Source organism: Pogoniulus pusillus, chromosome Z, assembly GCF_015220805.1.
Source record: "Pogoniulus pusillus isolate bPogPus1 chromosome Z, bPogPus1.pri, whole genome shotgun sequence".
NCBI lineage: Eukaryota > Metazoa > Chordata > Aves > Piciformes > Lybiidae > Pogoniulus > Pogoniulus pusillus.
This window is the reverse complement of record NC_087309.1, coordinates 76,219,514-76,233,438: the sequence shown is the minus strand read 5'-3', so window position 1 is coordinate 76,233,438 and position 13,925 is coordinate 76,219,514. Positions and strand designations below refer to the sequence as shown.

General features: G+C 41.8%; 1 protein-coding gene across 3 annotated transcripts in view; it reads left to right on the top strand.

Moving 5' to 3' along the window:
• The first annotated feature begins 7,759 nt into the window (after positions 1–7,759).
• AGTPBP1 (ATP/GTP binding carboxypeptidase 1) overlaps positions 7,760–13,925 on the top strand; it is a 61,579-nt gene continuing 55,413 nt past the window's right edge. For all 3 annotated transcript variants that reach the window (XM_064176421.1, XM_064176420.1, XM_064176422.1), the window contains exons 1-2: positions 7,760–7,903; positions 13,431–13,568. The gene's annotated coding sequence lies outside the window, so the exon portion shown is untranslated. The remainder of the gene's footprint in view (positions 7,904–13,430; positions 13,569–13,925) is intronic.

The following is a 13,925-nucleotide window of genomic DNA, read 5'->3' as shown; positions in this document are numbered from 1 at the left end:
CTCCGGCTACTGCGCACGCGCAGAGCCAACACCAATCCGCGGCCCCGGCGCAAGCGCAGCCGCCTGCCCCCCCCTCCCCCTCCCCCCCCGCTGCTCCTGAGGTGTCGCGCGCGCGCGTGCCGCTCCTGATGGCGCTCGGCGGAAAGGAGAACGAGCGGCGCTGAGCGACAGGAGCGGACTGCTGCGGTCGCTGTGTCCGCGCCGGAGCCAGGAAGCAGCGGGCTCAGCAGCGTGCGGCGGCGATGTAAGCTCCTTTAAGGCTGCTGCATGTCGGAGCGTGCTGAGCAAACGGTATTTGCAGGAAGGAGCAGCCGGGAAAGGTGACCTAGCAGTGTCCAAGAACATACTCCATACCACATGCATCATATTCAGGGTAGAGATCACAGATTAGGAGGATTAAGCTCGCCTCTTTCATGACTCGTGCCCTAGGAGAACTCTTCTGCCTGTCATCTCAGTCTACGTGTTTTTTAATCCAGTTCCAGAATCCAACTCTATCTGCTGCTGAATTCACTCTGGGAAATCCTCGGTACCTGCCCACAGCATCAGTGGGTGATGGTGATGTAGCTGCCATCAAGTGAGGTTGAGTTTGGTACTGATTTTACACGAATTTTATTATTACTACTTACACTAAAAAAGTAGTTTTCCAATCCTTAAGTCTCCCTCCCTTACTTTCCCTTTCTCTTCCCATTCTAGAAGAGGAAAGGGATTAACAAAGAGTGTCATTTTTGTACTGGGTGGTCCTGCCCAACCCTTGACAGAGGAACTTGCTTCGGTATTAGTTGTGGAGTATCTTTGTTCCTGTAACAACTCATTGTCAAATTTGACTTAAGTAGGTTGCTCTGTCTTAAGAATCTTATCTTCAGCTAACTGTATACCAATTCTGGGTGTTGTCAGTTGACTGCCTTCTGTTTCTGTCTTTTCAGCCTTCTATTTCTGTCTTTTCAAAATACTATGTTAATTTTGAAGGTACTGATGTATTTTGTATGAGTTTGTAATAGCATCTATTTTTACACGGCAGAAACTCATGGTAAGGTATTTTAATTTTTTTTCCTGAGGAAATGAGCAAACTTGTCCTCTACTGTTCAGCTTAAGAAAAAACAGCATTTTGACTAGCATAAGCAAAAGTTGTCTGCAGTCTTAGAAGTACTGTGTACAAAGAAGTAAATATCAAATAGAGAAATGTAAGCTACCCACAAGTTTTATCTGATTATAATACATTCTTTTTTTTGAAACATGTTAAATAAATAGCAGATTCAAGAGTGAAGTCTCATTTGTTTGCTTTAAGGATCAAGAGTCTTAAATGTGTAGCATTAGATACTGACCCATTTGTACATAATTACATTATCTGCTTATGATTTTCTGAATAACGGAGAACCCACTTTTCCCTCAGGAAGTGTCTGAAATCCATTGTGGAAGGAGATCACCTGCTACAAGTTACTTTCAGTTTGCTTTCCTCCAGGAAATAAGCACCTCACAGTAGCACTTCATAGTAATTAAAAAAATTACTTTGCCTTGCTTGAAGTATGGCTGATTTTCCGGAAACTTACTATTGCCTTGAATGCCCTTGTTAATGGAAGCAGTTGGTGCTGGGAGAAAAGGAAAATGGAGATATGTAAAAACATGCAAATACTTTCATAAACAGAAAGAATGTGACCTTCATCCAGACCAAATTCTATTTTAATTCATGCTGTTCTTTAGTGTGCTTGTATATGAAGGAATTTCCCACAGGCTGTTCCAGACCAAAAGCCTGAAAAACTACCCCAGTTTGTTTGCAGCCTCATAGTATTTAGACGACAGTTTTGTCCTCATACAAGCTGCAAAAATCTGGTGCACTGATAAAAATAAAAATACCTATAACAGTAGTCAGGATATGAAGAAGTGTCAATGTACTACCTGCAGTGCACAAGTTAAATCGCATACATGAATTCTGTGTGTTTTTGTTTTTTAACTATCAGTATGGAGGTTCTTGTTTGCCTGTAACACAAGATTTCCTCTTGGTTTTGTCAAGCATTTTTTTTATTGTTAATATGTGATTGTCAGCATATGTAAAAAAAGTGGCTTAGTAAGAGCATTTGAAAGCGGATGATTTGTATAAGCATTTGAAACATGGTGCATCACTTCAGAAATTTCTGCCCTGAAAATCAACATCCAATCTTTGCCGCCCTCAATCCCCACAGCATCTAGATTAAAATATCCACCAGAATACAGACCTATGTGATCTGAGTTACTCTGTGTTGATGATTTTTTTTTTATTTTTTAGAATTTCATAAGCAAGAGTAGTGGAATGAACCATAGATGTGAAGTTGAACTGAAATGCTTCTGGATCCATTGAAATACATGTAACAGAACAGAGATCATCTAAAAGGTGACAAGAAACAGAGGCTATATTGGAAAACTATCAAGTGTTTTAGTGGTTAGGGAGAAATGCCATATCTTGGAATCATAGAATCATTAAGGTTGGAAAACACCTTAAAGATCACCAAGTCCAGTCAAAACCCAGCTACCACTGAATGACATCCTCAAGTGCTACATCTATATGCTTCTTGAACACTTAAAGGTGTGGTAACTCCACCACCTCCCTGGTTCCAAAGCCTCATTACTTGCTCGGTAAATAATTTTTTCCTAAGGTCCAATATAAATTTTCCCTGGCACAACTTAAGCAAATTTCCTCTTGTCAAATTTCCTCTTGTCCTGTCGCTATTTACTTGGGATAAAAGACCAACACTGGTATCACTAAAACCTTCTTTCAGGTAGTTGTGGAAATTAAGTGAGATTCTCCCCTACCCTTCTCCAGCCTAAACAACCATGTCTCCCTCAGTGGCTCCTTGTATAACATGGCCTCCGAACCCCTCACCAGCCTTGTTGCTCTTTTATGGACACACTCCAGGCCCTCAATGCCTTTCTCATACTGTGCTGCTCACAACCAAACCCAGTACTCAAGCTGTGATCTCACCAGGGCCCAGTACAGGGGCACAATCATGTCTCTGCTCCTCCTGGACACATTGGTTTTGATACAGGCCATCATGCCATTGGTCACATTGGTTCATTTTCAGTCAGCTGTCCACCAGCACCCCCAGATTGTTTTCTACCAGGCTGCTTTCCAGCCACTCTTCCCTAAGCCTGTAGTATTGCTTGGAGTTGTGACCAAAATGCAGGACCCCACACTTGGTTTTGTTAAGCGTCATTCAGCTGAACTCAGCCCATTGATTTAACCTGTCCAGGTCTCTGTGCAGTGCCTTCCTACCCTTGAGCAGATGAACACTGCTGCTCAATTAATCTGCAGACTTGCTGAGGGTGCACTCAATCCCCTCATCCAAATAATTTATAAAGATATTAAACAGAACTGGCCAAAATACTGAGCCCTGTGGACACCGCTCATGACCACATGCCATCTGGATTTAACTGCATTTACAGCTCTTTGGGCCCAGGCATCCTGGCAGTTTTTTATCAGAAGAGCAAAACCAAAATTTTCCATTGTGTTTGTAGAGATGAAGCTTGGCTTTCTAACGAAGGTGTGAGATTACTTCTGAGAGTCAGGGAGAGCTGGTAGCCATGTTCATTATCTGAAGCTGACCAGGTATATTCAGTAGGTAGAAATATAGAAACAGAAACTTAACAGGAAACAATAAGCCAAGTCACAATTATGAGGGAAGAAGATGGGATCTAATAATGCTTGCACTCTGCTACCCATTAAAGTAATTTGAAGAGCTTTTTCTTACTGCCTTTCCTGGTCCCAGGGGGGATAACTGTTAACTTTTAGAAGTATGTGTGATTATTTTAGCTGTATGTCTGATGCTAGAAGTCACATCATACTGCTCACATAGCAGTAAATGTTGATTTAATAGATTGCAAATGTACATTTTTGAGTGGGAAGCCTGTCTTTGTCTGAGAAGTTATATCTTTGCATAAATGACAGCAATCTACTTTTAAAATCATTGCCTATATTGCCTTATCAGAAATACTAAATGAATGCAATATGATTTATCTAAACATAGAAGCTGCTTTTTTAGTTTATGATGCTGGGCACCTCTGATGTCATCATCTTTCCATATTGTGTGTCTAGATTGACATATATTTGTTACTTTTTTTTCCTGAGCGCTTAGGTTGTCCTATTAGGTTGTATACCTATGATTGGATTCCCTACAAATATCAAAAACAAATACCTGCCCCGCCCCCCCCCCCCCCCCCCACTTTGGAAATCACCCAGACTAGACTTAGACAGCTCTGAAAATTTAATGAAGCTTAGTATTTACAGCTTAGCACAATACACAAGCAGATATTTACAATATATACAGTTATATACAGAAATATACAAGGTAAAAGGTAATACAAAACCACAACAGCCCTCCCAGAAACCTGAGTCCCCAGGAGGGGCTCCCAACCGCCCTTCCACCTTCTCCCTCCCCTCAACCTTACCCCAGACATTGTCTTGTGCCCCATGGAAGAATGAAGGGTCGGCCAGGGGGGTTAAGAAGCAAGTGGGTTAATCAGGGAGACAGAGGGTGAGGTTAGAGAGAAATGCAGCTCAAAGCCCAGGCAGTGCTTGAACGCCCGAATGCCCTATCTATGTTTATACTCTTGTTTTTATACATCTCAGCAAGCCTATGAGTGAAGTGGACATCACCATTGTTTCTGTTTCACAGACTGTGATCTAATCCCTCTCACCAAAACATTCTAGCTAGCTTCAAACTAGCACAATGTAGTATTTTGTAGAACCCATTTTGCTCCACAGAGCAGCTGCTGTTATTCCTGCTGTTTTCAGAGAAGTGTACCTGGATCTCAAATAAACTTTTACTTAATGGCAGTATAATTTGCCACCACCTTATGTTCAAAACACCACAATTTTTTAAAATTTCTCTAGCTAAATGAAATGGTAATTGCAATTCTTGCATGCCAAGTAAAGGATGTTACTTGAAGTGCTATAAATTTTGTGAAAATAATAATGAATTGTTATATTAATTTCATAGTATGATATAAATGTTTAGAACTGCATTCTGTTTAATGTGATTTCTAAGCATTTCTTTCCAAAAGATTCAGTGGATGAACTACCCACTTTTGCACAGTTACGTGATTGAAAACAAAGCAAGCTAGGGCAGCTTCCTGCAGTCTCATATAAGTAAATTGCATCTGAATTGGCAAGAATTATTATGTAAATATGAAAAGTGTGGCCTACTACTGCATTTGTACACCAGACACAAGTTTTCTAAAGGTAGTCTTGTTCTTTGTAGAATAAATCCTAAACTTGGAATTACTTTACTTGCCAAATAAAAAAAAAAAAATCAGTAAAATCTGGGTTTAATCAATCAATGACCCTTAACTTCCCACAAACAGATGTTTTGCTTGTGAAAATAGGAGTTCTGCACAGAACAAACTTTGAGTGAAATGACTGTCTTCTGCACTCTGTTTCCATCAGCAATGAGAAAAATGAATAGATTTCTATTATAACTGATACATGTATTTATATATGCAAGTTACTATAACTCATTTTTTCTTAAATGAAATTACAGTCTTTGCAAGTCTTAATTGGATCTACCCTCCTGTGTTCTCTTCATTCTCATTCAGGAGAGAATTATTTTTCATGGATTTTGCATTTTAAAAATATTATGTGCAAGGACACATATAGAGCTGTCCAAACCCATTATTTCCTTAACTAACTTAACTGACTTTGACTTCAGCTTTAAAAATTTGAGTGATTTTTATGTACACTCCCCCCACTTGCTCTTTACTTGCTAGAGCTGCCTGATCTATTTTTGTCTTTGCCTGAGTCATAGTTGAATTTGTCTCTTCTGCTTCACTTCAAAGTTATGCATTTAAAATAATTCCATGAACAGAACTTTACAGAACACTTAATGTATCTGTACAGTTTGCTGTTTTAAGTTTTCTTGCTTAATCGTTGTCCAACTGGACTGTTACAGAACAAGGGAAACTGTTCCTACTAGTTGCCAGTGTGCTGGTAAATTCCTGCATTCTGATTGTCTGCATTGCTCTCCTGTGATATGTGAGTGGAGAAACCTGTAAGGTAGGAGAGCAAGAAATCTCCTTCCAAATATATGTGTATTTTTTTATCTTAACCCATAGGTTTACAAGTTCTAGGAAGCACAGTTCATGTTAAATTATTTGCTGGAGAAAAAAAACATGTAAATAATAAAATCAAGGATGACTGGTTATGTGACTTACTCATTGCTAACCCATTCATGTTACTATGGTATGGACTTTAGAAAATGTAATCATTTATGTCTAAATTATATAATGAACTACCCACTTCAAACATGAATTAACACCACCAAAACACTGGGTTACTTTCTTGAGTGATGGGTAGAAATTGGCTAATGGTAAGTTGCTAGACACACTGTATTTAACCAGGCCCGGAAAGGAGGCCTGCTGTCATCTGGCATAGATACACAAAAGTAGTCCTTTGCTCCTAACTTGTGTAGTTTCTGCTGACTCGCAAGTAAAGCAGCTTTGTCATGTCCAGAATGTATAGATGCGTATGTCTCTGCACAGTTAATTTGTGGGCCACTGCATAGATGATAGACAGAATTTGCCTTTCTAACTTGATTTAAAAGTGTAACAAGAAGTAACTATAAGCAGTCTTTTCAGGATAATCAGCCCTAAGGAAGAGCTGCCAACTGTCACCCAAAATGCACAGCTACTTCCGAGCAAGTAGGAAAATTATTTGGTATCTTTGTTCTTGTCTATGCGAGTGCTGTAAGACAGCAGTTCTAGTGTGTTAAGACTGCAATTGTTAGTGCTGTAGCCAGATGAACTTAACTCTGAAAGGCAAGAAGAATAAAACTGTAATTAAAGGAACCAAAATCTGCTTTTTGTGGAAGAGCAATCACAAGGTGTAACTTGATGGTTACACAGTACTACTGGGAAATGAACTTTGCGTATTTATACTGGATATTGTGCCTTTATCATTAGCTGGTTTTGGTAGAAATTATTTGAACCTGATTTCAATTTATCAGCCTTCACTAAGGGGATGATTCTGCTTTTAAAGTTTTATTGACTATCAGCATATAGATTTGACCACGGAATTCTGAGCAGTTTTCTGTCTTCACTTGCAGAACTGAATGATAATGTTACTTCTTGGTTGTTACAAATTAACAGCTGTGGGGAGATTAAATTCCCCACTTCAAGAAGTCATTACCGATGCCATGTAGGTCTAATGCAGACACATAGAGGTTAATTTGCCGTAAAATATAATTGTTTTTAAGTGTATAGCGCATTGTTTCCTTTTTGCATGGGTCTAGAGGGCAAGAAAGAGGGAAAAGAGATGTGTTTCGCTTTTACAGAGCATTAACCTGACACTGCTTCCTCGGCAGTGGGGAACCTGTGGCTTCGCTGCAGCTGCCAGTACTTACCCGCCTAGAAAACTCGACTGTGAGAGGGGGACAGCTGGGGCGCGAGCGGCCGCTTCAAGGGCGACGCCGCCGGCGAGCCCCGTTCACGCGCTCTGTCACGCCGATCATGCAACCCTGTGATTCTCACACGCCTGCCAGAGGCAGCCCGCAGCCTCCCCCGCTGCCTGCCGACGGCAAAGCCCGCAGCAGTGTGTGAGGCGGGCCTGTGGCCAGGTGAAGACCTCACCGGCTTCCTGTCGCGGCTTCCCCGGCACTGCCGAGATACCCTGCCCGGCTGTGCCCCTGCGCCTCCAGGCAGCGGGGGGCGGGGGCGTGCCGCCGTACCACGCGAGCCGGGCACCGCGCTCCTTCCGGCGGCGCGGGGCGCCTGCGCGAGGCCGGGGAGCGGCGGGGCCGTGACGCGCTGCGGTGTGGGCAGGTTCCTGCTGCCGCTCGCGTGAAGACGCTGGGGCCGCAGCGCGGAGCCGCCGCCCCACCCTGAGCGCTGTGGGCTAGCCTGCCTGCCGCCTCGCCCGTCCCTTAGAGGGGCTACGGCAAAGGTGAAGTCCAGCGGACGGGTATCACCCTCGGTAGCGCGGGTCGGGCAGTAGCGGGGGCAGGGCTAGGCGATGTGAGGTGCGGCGAAGGTCCGCGGGGAGGGGCCGAATGTGAGCCGACAGGGGTGCCAACGAATCTCCCTTGTGCCGGCTCCCCCTTGCCAGGCGGCGGGCCCTTCTCTGCTGTCGAGCGACGGTTGTGCGCGGGGACACACAGCCACAGCAGCTCTCATCGGCAGCCGCACCCTGCCCGTCCCCACCTGCGGGGACGATTACGGGCCCTACCGTAGGAGCAGTGCATAGTTTCAGGGCCTGGCCGGATGGTCAGTCAGCCTCCGACGGAGCGGAGCCGATAGCTTGGCGGCGCGGAGCTCGCCGGTGCCGCAGGGTGCGTTTCTTGGTCGGCGCTCCGTACTGCGGACGCGTTACAGCAAAACTACGCTTCGCGAAGTGGAAAGGGGATGCGTGGCCCCTGTCATGCTGGCCTCGTAAAGCCCTATCGAGCGGGATAACCTTGTGTGGGAATTGCGTGGAAAACTCGGCGGCTGGAATAACACTTGCCGTGCTGTGCAGCTTAACGCTCCATGGGTACCAGTTTATTACAAATTGGTGGTTTTTAAATTTTTTTTTCCCCTCGGCTCTTGCCTCCTCTTCACAGTTGAAGTATAGCTTGGCGACTGTTTCTCTAGGTGTCAGTTCAAGTGCTTGGCACAGAATCTGAGAAATAGGATGCGTGTCGGGGGATGAAGGGGTGTTCTTAAGCATAAACTGTTTTCAGAGGCTTATCTTTGTCAGATGTTTAGGAATCTGACCTGAATGAACTTTTGTTACATGCAGTTGCAGCTGTAAGCTTTCTGTGGTATGTCGTAGACAGGTAAATTTTTTCTAGGTACCTGTATGGTGTAAAATCATTATGAAACTTCTGGATAGCCTTGTGCTGTGAATGTTGATTTTTTTTTTTTTTTCATTTTTTAAGAGAAATAAATGTGTGAACTACCTTTATGCGTTATGTTTAACCAAAACGGCTTCCCTGTGTTGCGGGTAGCTTTCAGTGTGTATTTTGCAGCTGCTTATATTGATGTGTAATAGGATGCTGCCGATAGGATAGCCCCACCTTCTGATTAATCTTTCAGTGAAATCGTGCCTGGCACCGGAGAGTTTTTACTGGAAATTATGGTGTGCGTTACGAGTGCTAATGCAAGTCTACACTGGAATATCATTTTTCTTTTGGGGGCTGAGAAGTGACTAGATGATCTTTTCTGGAGAATATTTCCTATTTAACATCAAGATAATTTTAGTACATGCCCCTGTTTCATCAGGACAAGATATTTTAATTGTCAGATTCTTATGTCTCAGTCCACTACTCTGATTTCTCCCCCCTCCCCCCACCCTCCCGATAAATAAAGGGAAGTGCCTTTTAAAAAAAATTTATAAAAATAAGCTTTTTTTCCTGCCCCCGCCCCTCCCCCCCCAAAAAAAAAAAAAAAAAAAAAAAAAGAAAAGGGGGAGGAAAGCATACCAAGCCAAAAAGTATTCTTAGTGGGTGAAATAATACCATATCCATGTTTGCATTAAGTGATTATTGGTCTCAGGGTTATTATTCAGTTCTCATGGCAATGCTCACTGTTTTCATATTGAAACAAATCACAGATTGTCTTCCAAATGAAAGCTTTTGAACCAGAAAAATATTCAGTTGTCTTTGTAGTAGATTTAAACATACAATCAGCAGATTTGTATTAATTACCTTGCTACTACTGGCAATAACTTCCTAAAATTATGTGTGAGAAGCTACAGTTAGAGAGTAAAAGCCTTGCCGGAGGCTTTTTAAAATCCTTTTGGCTTACAGAAGGAAATTGCTATTTGGCCTTGTGTTTAGGTTTTAATCTAGGGAAGACATTCAGCTTGTCACTCAACTTGGTGTATCTTACGATTAGAGACTTGTCAGGCTTTAAAATTATGGTGATACTCTGATGGACATACCTGGGAGCCACCTGTTTTTTGACTCTCAGTATGTTACTTGAAACTTTGTGAAGTATCTGTGGGGTGCCTGCACTTCAGAGGTGCTCCTATGATACTGATTTATAATGTCCAAAAGAACTGAATGTGGCTCAAGACACTCTGGCCATGGAGTATAATTGCAGTAATTAAAGACTTTGAACTCCTTAAAGAACTTAGAGAGGAAGTCAGGTTTCTTGAAATGTTGATCAAGGCAGCTGCTTGTACTGAGTGATTAGGAGGGATTTGCAAGCTGCAGTGTATCTCTGGGTATGTTTCAAGTGCTGCCACTATCCACAGCTTAACTGTCCAATATCCTATGCTAATCATGAAGAAGATTATGAGCTGTTCAGTGTGTGTCCTGGATACATGGATGATTCAGTATGGTTTACATTTGGAAATACTATTCTCTAACTCTTAAAGATATAAAGTTGTAGAGGAGGAGGGGAGCACCGAACATTCTTCTGTAGAGCAAACAGCCTTGAAGCTGTCATCCTAAAAGCTTAATGCATTTTAAAGCACATGTTCACTATCTCTTTAAAAAAACCTTACCGTTTTTGAGAGGCAGAATGTCCAGGGCTTTGCATATTGCAGGTAGGTAACACTGATTTAATGGCTTCAAGTATAATTCATAAGCTAAATGGAACAAATCAGGTACTGATATTTTATGGATTGTTAAGTAATTATATTTCTGACTACTAATGATGCTGAAGAGTTGGAAGTATATTTGAGTAGATAAAGGAGTCACAGATTTTTTTTTCCGCTGGATTAAAGCCAGACTTGAGGGTTTGGTTTAACTTAGCTAGTGAGTTAGCATATGGTGGAAAAAAAGGTTGAGGAGCAGTCAGCATGGATTCACCAAGGGGAAATTATGCCTGACCAATATGGTAACGTTCTGTGATGGTGTGACTGGCAGGGTTTATGAGGGGAGAGCACCTACCTTGACTTCAGCAAAGCTTTTAATTCTCTCTGTCATAGCATCCTCACAGAAAAGCTTAGGAAGTGTGAGTAGACAGTGAGATGACTGGAGAACTGTCTGAGAAATAAAGCTCAGAGGGTTGTTATCCGTGGTTCAGGGCCTAGTTTGAGGCCTGTAGTTGGTGGTGTTCTCCAGGAGTCAGTACTGGGTCATCTTGTTCAACATGCTCATCAATCACATGGGAAAAAGGGCAGAGTGTACCCTTAGCAAGCCTGATACCAAAGTGGGAGAAGCGACTGTCTCACCAGAAGTCTGTGATGTCATTCAGTGAGACCTGGACAGGCAAGAGAGTTGGGCAAAGGGGAATCTCCTGAAGTTCAAGAAGGGTCCTACATTAGGGGACCAGCAGGTTGAGAGAAGATGTCTTCCATCTACTCTGCCCTAGTGGGGCCTCTTCTGGAGTACTGTGTCCAGTTCTGGCTTCCCCAATTTGATAGAGACAGGAAATTACTGAAAAGAGTATAACAGAGGGACACAAAACTTTATGATTAGGGGAGCAGAGCATCTCTCTTACAAGGAAATGCTGAGACACCTGTGTCTATTTAGCTGGAAGAGAGTCCGAGGGATCTTGTGGATGTTTGTAAATATCTGAAGGGTCAGGCTCAAGGGAATGGGGCTACACTCTTTTCAGTGGTGGCCAGTGATGGAATAAGTGGCATATACTGGAACATGGGAATTTGCACCTAAACATGAGGAAACCCTCTACTCTGAGAATTGGAGAGCACTGTAACAGCCTGCCCAGACAGGCTATGGAGGGTTCTTCCCTCTAGATAGGTGGGTTCCCAGAACCCACCTGGATAACTTCCTATTCAGCCTGCTCTAGGTGAACCTGTTTTACCACGGGAATTTGACTAGATGATCTCCAGAAGTCTCCTTCCAACGCTTTTCATTTCTGTGTTATTAGCAAGTTTAGATGTTTTGATTTCTTCACAGACTGTCCTAAGCCATCAAGACAGTGTAAGTCAAAAGAGCTGTCACCAGAATAGGTGCTGGACATCACCTCTGACATTTAGCACTGCATCTGTGAAGCACTTCCAAGAGCTAAGGAAACTGTCTGGATTTCTGATTCAGTTTTTAGTGTAGGGAAATACTTTTCCTTCTGGCTGTTTTTACTGTGTCCTCTCTCCCTGTGACATTCACCTTCTACCAGATAAAAGGACTATACTAGGCAAGAATTGCTGACTTCTGCAATATTTCTGTCAATTCATAGAAGCTTTGAATGTGGTGCTCCATGAACCTGATGTCAGGTTTGTCATGTCTTACAGAGTAACCTTGTGCTTGCTGTACCAGCCCTTCCTTCCAAGCAAGAATTGGGGTGCTTTTTTCTTATTTTTCATTTTTCCTGATAAATCATTATTAGGTATTTACAGCTTATTTTTGCCTACTTATATCAGACTTTTTCTCACAGATGTGTGAGCTGGTGGTAATAAACTGCTTGATGTAATTGGCAAGCTGCTGAACAGGTTTTTGGTGTTTCTTCTACAAAGGTGTATGTGTGTAATTTTGAATGTCTGATCATACAGTGTGGTTTATCTGGTCAGGTCAAAAAGTCAGCACTTTGCTGCAGTGCAGCAATAGGTAAACTAATCAGCATCCTTTTTTTTGGCTTCCTGCTATAAACATTTTTAGCAGAGGGTACAAGCAAAAGGCAGCATCTGATTTTCAGAAGCATTTTTTCTTTTATTAGTGAATGTTGTTAGCCTTTTCATGTTATTTTGCATTTGAAGATTAGATTATTTCATAAAAGCTTAAATTTGTGGTTTTTTTTTTTTTTTGTTGGTTGGGTTTGGTTATTTTTTCTTTTCTTGCTACATAGAAGAATTGATCAGTTTTAGTCATTAGATAAAGGGTTATTTTCTGCCATTTCCACAGAAAGTTTTACAATTACTTTTGGAAGAAATGTATCACTATCTTTTGTATTATCTTCAGCAAAGTTTTTTTTTTTTTTTCTCATGAAATAAGTACCCTTAAGAGAGAGATACTGCCATTTTGCTGCATATTAAAGTATTGGTAAGGGATAACTGTTTAGCATGTACTCAAAACCATTCTGTCCTAATTTACAATTTAATTGAAGAAATAGCTGGTCCTCTCTGGGTTATTGACTCGGACTTTAATTCCTATGAAACTTCTACAAAGTGAGATTGGGGATGGAGTGAGAAGTCAGTGTTGTTTCCTAGTGCTTGTAGGAGCACAGATTTTTCACTGCCACTTTAGTTATAACTTTTCATGTATATGGATTCTGTTTACTAGGTTGTGATGAAGTATAATGTTGTTTGGGATTTGGGAGTGGGTGGAATGTGTTATGGAAAAAAAAAAAGCAAAGCTACCTTAAATTTTTTGGTTACAGTTTTACTTCCAAGACAGGCACATTCCTTTTTAAAGTATTGTGGTAAGTGAAGCATACAAATTCTGCTTATGTAAACTCAGAATGCCTTCCAGCTTCAGTAGGGGAAACATCATCCTTGTTTTCACTAACAGAGACTTCTAATAGCAGTGTTCTAGCATGAAAACTGTTTTTTTTTTTTTTTTTTTTTTTTTGTTTTGTTTGTTTTCCAGCCTCCTTTGTCTCAGGAGAGGCTTTATCTGAGGTGCCCTGTACAAGTTGCTTCTGAGTACATCAGGTTTTTTGTGATGAAATAATTTTGCCCTGACTAATGCTGCTTGCTTTGCTTGCCATGAACTTCCCAGATACTGGTAGGTGTATCTTTAATTTTTGTTTAAATTGTTTGAAGTCATACTTTTTAGGGAGATTTTCCATTACAAGAAAATAGGGTTGATGGTAAGACAGTGGTGACTATGTATTATACTTTATTTTACTGTGATTGTAAATTAGAGTAAGGATTGGAGTTTAGTTTTGCATCTCCTTCTTTACAGTGTTGATTAATGGGAGATTAAAGGGAAAACAACTTTGAGTGAGTATACTAAGCTGCAGGTTCCGATGCAGTTGAGGCATACAGAGTCACAGAAAAGATCTGGTTGGGAGAGACTACAAAGGTATTCAGTCCAATCTTTCACCCAGCACTGAAATGGCAATCCTAAAACCATGTCGCT